Genomic DNA, 6,808 nt, shown 5'->3' on the forward strand with positions numbered 1-6,808 from the left:
TGTTGAGCAAATTGTAAGTGGAGCGGACACTGGACATGAGGGAGACTCAATTCATCCATGCAAAAAATTATACTCTTAAATGCTAAGCAATGACGACTAAATTTGGATGGTCAATTTCTCTTTGACGAAGAAGGTGAAGAGAAACAACTATAACATGTATGCATTAGTCTTTTCACATGATAACTTTGGAATTGAAATTCACTGGACAAAAACCAACCCTTGAAAACGAAGGAAAAGGAAGGGAGGAGACTATGCAAAAAATCGAAATAGATTAACAAGACCCCAATGTACAATTTTTGGTTTCCGAACCGATCCTTGGACTTTTGGTATTTTAAAATAAAAAAATAAAGGATCTGGTTTATGATCTGTATCGATAATTTATAACTATATATTAAAAGTACCCTTAAGAGATTAGTTGTTTGACACCTATTAATGTTTTAAACTTATTATTTTACCCATTAATTAACATAGTAATTACATTGAATCCATGAAAGTTAGAAAACCATTGATAGTCTGCTGATTAATATTGGTAAATTGAATATTTTTAAATTAAAATTTATATAAAAAAATTTTTAATACATGAAAAACAAAAAAAAAAACGCAAAAAACAGATTAAATCTTAAAAAATTAAATTTTGATAAAAAGTTTATTTAAAAATAAAAAATAAAAACTCAATAATATTAATAAAAAATGTAAAGATTTAATACTGTTGACAACACCTCAGCCATTTAAATAATAAAATTTAATATTATTAATGATTGGACTGAAATTTTTAAATCATAATATTTTAAAGATTAAATTTCTCTGAATTAAATTAGAGTGACTAAATTTTACAAAAATCTATGATACATTTAAAAAAAAAAATAGCGAAAGATCAAAGTTTAACTTAGGTACTCTATCAAAATCTCAAAGTAAAAAGTGGATGGAGCTACAAGGGAAAGAAAAGTTTCTCGTTATTCAAAATGGTCACCTTTTGTAGTTTTTTATAAACACTAGTTAGTATTCTAATTAAAGTTTTACTTCCAACTATTAATAGACCCTATATAGGTGTTTGTTGTTTTTTGCCATTAGAATAAAAAGTGCAAACCGATATATAAAAACAAATATATTTTATAGAATTAAAAATAAACAACGTAAGTTTTTTTTTATAAATAAAATTACCTGTTTTTAAATAACAAAATACATAATTTTACTTTTATATTTAATATATATATATATATTAAGTATATTTTGTTTTAAATATTTCAATGGGATAAATCTATTTTTTATTAATAAATTTGATTATAGTTAGGATTTTTTATTGTGTTTTAAATACAAGTCTTGTGGTAACTTCTACGTATCCAAATCCATAAAATATTTTTTTTAATTTTAATGAGAATAATGTATTAAAAGTGCAAAAAAGTAATTTTTTTTAAATAATATTAATTAACTATTATATTGTTGTTAATTAGTAAGAGAAAATGAGGGAGAGGAATGAAAAAAAAATATTTTGGAATTTTGTGGAGTATTAATTAGTATTTGATTTAATAATAGAAATTAAATAATGAATGTATAAAAGGGGCATTTGGTTTACAGAATCTTAAATTTCGAGAGGAAAAATAATCCTTAAAAAGTGTGGTTTCTTTGCAAGGGCTGATTCTTCCTGATATGTGAATATTATATTCCTGTATATGATTCAAGGAAAAGTTAAATTATGTTATGAACACTTTTTCCTATAATGTCCTTCATTATATAACAAAAATAATATTTTTGTTAAATATAAATGTAGTTTTTGACCAAAATAATATGAAGTCAAATATACTAAAAAACTACGTTTTTGTTATTAAAAAAATAAAAAGTAAAATATATCAAAGACTACATTATTTTTATATAAAATGTAATTTTTATATTAAACACTACATTTATATAACCCTAAACTTTGTGTTTAATACATGTAAATGAAGTAGTTTCATTTAACTAAACAATGTTGTTTAGTTAAAAACGACCTTTTTTATGTCAGGAACGTAGTTTTTAACTTGAAAATATACAAATGCAGTGTCTAGTCAAACACTACATATATAAATTTACAAACGTAATCTTTAATATAAAGATGATGTTTTCTCTTTGAAAAATGTCATCTTTAAAATGAAAAAAAAAATCACAAAGACTACATCTATAATCCTAGAAACACAATATTTGATTTGAAAATATAAAAAAGTAGTATTTAATCAAAGACTCCGTTTAGGAATATACAAACATAGTCTTTGATATAAAAATAATCTTTCTTTTTAAAAAATGTCGTATTTGAAATTGAAAAAAAAATTCTCAAAGACTACGTTTATAATCCTAGAAATGTAATCTTTGTGGTTTGTTTATGAACTTCACAAAACCATTCAGAAACCTAAAATCGATTTTAAAGGCAACAAAGGATAAACCCTAAACTCCAAAACCTAGGCCGAAAATTCTTGTCGCATTCGTAGCCATTGTTGCCACTGTCATTTGCTTCTTTTCCACCATTTTTGGTATTTTTGATTATTTTTTATTTTTACCTTTACAAGGTTTTTACATGTCAAGTTTTTCTTAATTTTGCATTTGGGTTTTACTTGTTGTGATGTTAAGAGAAAAAAAAATGTTTTTAAGAGCTTTTGTCTAGTGCAATGAAAGATTTCTTAGTTCACAACCTTTAGACCATGGGTTAAAAATCTACAAGCACCTCTACTACTAATTTCATATGGTACAAAGATGTGTGCATGAGTTTTAAATGATTTAGGAGTTGAAAATTTAAGGTCAACTCAACTATTTTCTATTTTTGCAATGGTAATTGCAATTATAAAGCCAATTATTGTGGTAATTGATCCTTTTTTTTGTCACCACATTTTTGCATACTTATTTAACAATGAAAAAGCAAGTTGTCAATTATGTTGCAGAAATGATTTCACTATACTTTACGTTTCGGTAGTAATGGATAGTTTACAAACTCAATTCCCTACTTTGACAAAAAACTACCTTCATCATGAATTAAATCAATGTGGCATATCTTTAGGTCCAATGAAGTAGCCATTGAATTGTACATAATCACTTGGCAATTAGATGAAATCTTCTTATATTTTCATGCATAATAATTAGACTAATTATCCCATTCCATATTTAATTGTATAGATTACTTGATATAATAGCTTTTAAAGAACATATATCTACCTCAACCAAATATGAAAAAGAACATTTAGTTGACATACTAAGTTTGAAAAAGAAAGAAAAGTTAAGGGATATTCTAAGTTGCTTCAAGCAACAAGAAAAAAAAATACATGTTGAGTTCAATGCTGATGGCCAGCCTATCTTAAGTGGTGCATCGAATATGGCTAGCCATAGTGGATGTCTCGTTCGAGAGATAACATCCATTAATTACAATAGTTGGAGGAACATTCTAGCAAATTTAAAGGATCATATATAGGATTTAGTTGTGATAAGTTATATTAATCAAACTGAAACTTATTAATCGTTTATGTCTATTATTTATGGAATGCAATAGTGCGATGTTATTCAAATATTTTAATTTATTCTTTATAGGAACACTTTGACATCCTAACTGAATAATGTTGTATTGTAATCTGTTGAGCTAAAATTCAAAGACTTTAAAAGCAAATTGATACAAAAATATATTTTATCTAATGCTAACAATGCTAAAATGTTGGTTCATCCCCTAGCCATATATTCAAAAGAACTCAGTGATGCAGAGTGAACAAAGTTTGTTTTAGCTTGTCTATTAGATGAATTCAGTGTATGCAAAGTAATCTTTTTTTTTTTGTTTTTGTAATACGTTATTGAAGCTGAGATGTTTGTATCATGTGTTATTAAAATTATTTATTCATGTGTTATTGATTTAATTTTTTACAGAAAATAAAAGATACCCAATAGAAAATAAGGGCTCGAAAAAGTATAACATCAAGTATCACAAAAGAGATATCTAAATGTCAAGTATGAATTTATAAGTATTTTTGACTAATTATTATACACATGGCTTTAGGAATTTGAAATTCAATTACTTTGAGGTTGCTAACTTATATTTCTATATGGTTTTAGAAAGCATCTGACTCAAGCAACGAAATATCAAAATAAGATGTTTGGAAAAAAAAAAATGCATACATCAAAAACCATAAAGTATTATAAAAAAATAATTGAATAAATGGCTAAGAAAATTATAAGTTCATATCGCATTTATATTTTGTTTACTACTTAACCATTTATGCATGTTAATATATCATATTTATTTATGTTTGCATGTTGTATTTTAGGACAATATAGCTATGAGATTCACATCCGATAAAACTGTAACCGATGATGGTGAGGATATAATGATCTTAGCTTTTAGTTCAAAAGATAGACTTGGTTGTGTTAGGAGGTTGGGAGCTTTGTTTGTCCAACAAATTATCTCAACCTAAACCTGCACCTCCAAGACTGTTGAATATTTATCCATAATAGCTTAGAAAAATCAATGAATTGTTGAATTGGAAGCATAACTGGCAGCTATGCAAACTAACTCAATGGGTTAGTTATTTACCGACAATGTCAAAAATGAATTCCTAGATGAAGTTTTTGACTAATCTTCTTATCCGATAATACACATTCTAAGCTTTTTTCATTTGATTATTTGATTTTTGTGATTTGAATATAATTGAATTTTGTATGTAACATGTTTTTTACATTAAGATGCTCCTAAATCCATATGTGGAATCTAGAATGCATGCATTATCCAATTAAGGGTGCTAATGCTTGCTAGGTGGATCGATCACAACCATCGAACTAGAGTTTGAACTATTTGATTATCCTTCAATGACGTGGATTGGTTAGAATGAGATTTTTAGATTTTGTTCAATTATAGATATTTCAATTATAGAAATATTGGCGTACATGAGATTAGCTTTTATATTCATTTAAATATATATAATGAATATTCATTCATATATTGTGTATACTGGTATTATAATTAATTTGTATTTATTATGTAACATACTTTAAATACATTTAAAGAAGAGACAAATAATTGATACCTATATATTCATTAACCTAAATTGTATATATAGTGGTGTGGTCTTTGTACTTGCTCATGCAAATGCTTTGGCATGTGCAATGGAAAAAGAGTCACAATACTTTCTGGCCGCTTATAAACCTACTTGTGTGTTCATTTTTTACTTTGTTAATTACTTGACTATGTTTAATATACGAATTTGATAATTGTTAACATTGGAATCAATACTATGATTTTCAAGGGTCAATAGCAGTTTCTTGTCATTAAGTACACCACTTTTACTATTTATTTTTTTGACACAGGAAAAGAAGGGTCGAAACCATCACAAGTATTAGCTAATATAATAAAGAGGTATTCATCTTTGTTATATCAAATAATTTTTATTATGTTTAAGGTTAATTTATGAGTATAATTTATATTTACAGATTCTTTTGTGTTGTTTCAGGGGATGGGCTATCGTAATAAAAAGAAAAAATTAGAGTACGTTACATTTCTGGTAAGTTTATTTATTTTATTTTTTTCAATTGTTTAGAGTTTAAAAGCATTTTGACAACCCAACAATGTTTTATAGGTTCATCGTTAACTAGGAATGAAATAATGTGGGTATTTTATCCTCTATTTCAAGAAAAAGATCGTTATTAACGATCTTATAAGTACACCAAATAAGGTTAGCATAATTTTACAGTACAGATACCTATTTTTATATAACATAATTATGAAATGCATATTGATTGACATTTATTTTATTTTTTTTATGGTGGGCTCAAAAGGAACAATTCACACAAAAAATATTGATGAAGTCTGTTATGTATGGTGTGACTACATATCCAGATTTATATAATAAAGTTTGAGGACATGGAATCATTTCCCTATTTTGGTTTATATAAATTTGTATATTGATGTAAATTCAGTTTATAATTTGTATAGAATTCCAAATTGTTTGTTCTTTATATAATTCCATATTTTTTCATTAATACAAGTCAAAATTGTTTCATTTATAGAAGTGAAAGTTTGTTCATACATACAAGTTTAAATTGTGTCATTTATACAATTTCAAATTTGTTATATTTATACAAATTAAAAAAATTTCATTTATACAAGATAAACTTTTATTATTCATATGTGGCTCATACCCAACTTCAATCTATGTTTGATATACATAGATGACGTTTTGTTATTAAAAAAATGCAATCTTTGATAATAAAAACAATGTTTATTAAAAACGACATTTCTTTGTACAAAAATGTAGTGTATAAATGTCAAAGACTACATTTTTAGGTTAAAAACGCAGTCCTTGTCACTTTATTAGATTTGAAATTGACATTGGTTAATTTCAGTACAAAATACAAAAATGACATTTTTTATGTTCAAAATATAGTAATTCTTAACAAAGATGACTTTTTTTTGTATTAAAAGCGTAGTCTTTGTTTATATAAAGAATTTTAAATTGAATAACTTTGTCAATTTTAAATTAAATTGATTATCATGATTTGTATAATTTATGTAAGTTTAATTACAAAATGCCAATGTAATTATAATATTGAAAAATACAAAGCAATATGAATGTAATTATAATATTCAAACAATCCAAAACATTATGAATGTAATTACAAACTGCCAATGTAATTATAAAAATACAAAACATTATGAATGTAATTATGATATTAAAACAATCCAAAGCATTATGAATGTAATTACAAAATGCCAATGTAATTACAATTACAAAATTGATATGATCCATTGTAATATGTAATTATAGTATTTAAATAGTCAACCATATCCATAATTGAAAAAAAATAACTT

This window comes from Durio zibethinus, chromosome 2 (genome assembly GCF_047325235.1).
Source record: "Durio zibethinus cultivar Kanyao isolate XHJ-2024 chromosome 2, ASM4732523v1, whole genome shotgun sequence".
NCBI lineage: Eukaryota > Viridiplantae > Streptophyta > Magnoliopsida > Malvales > Malvaceae > Durio > Durio zibethinus.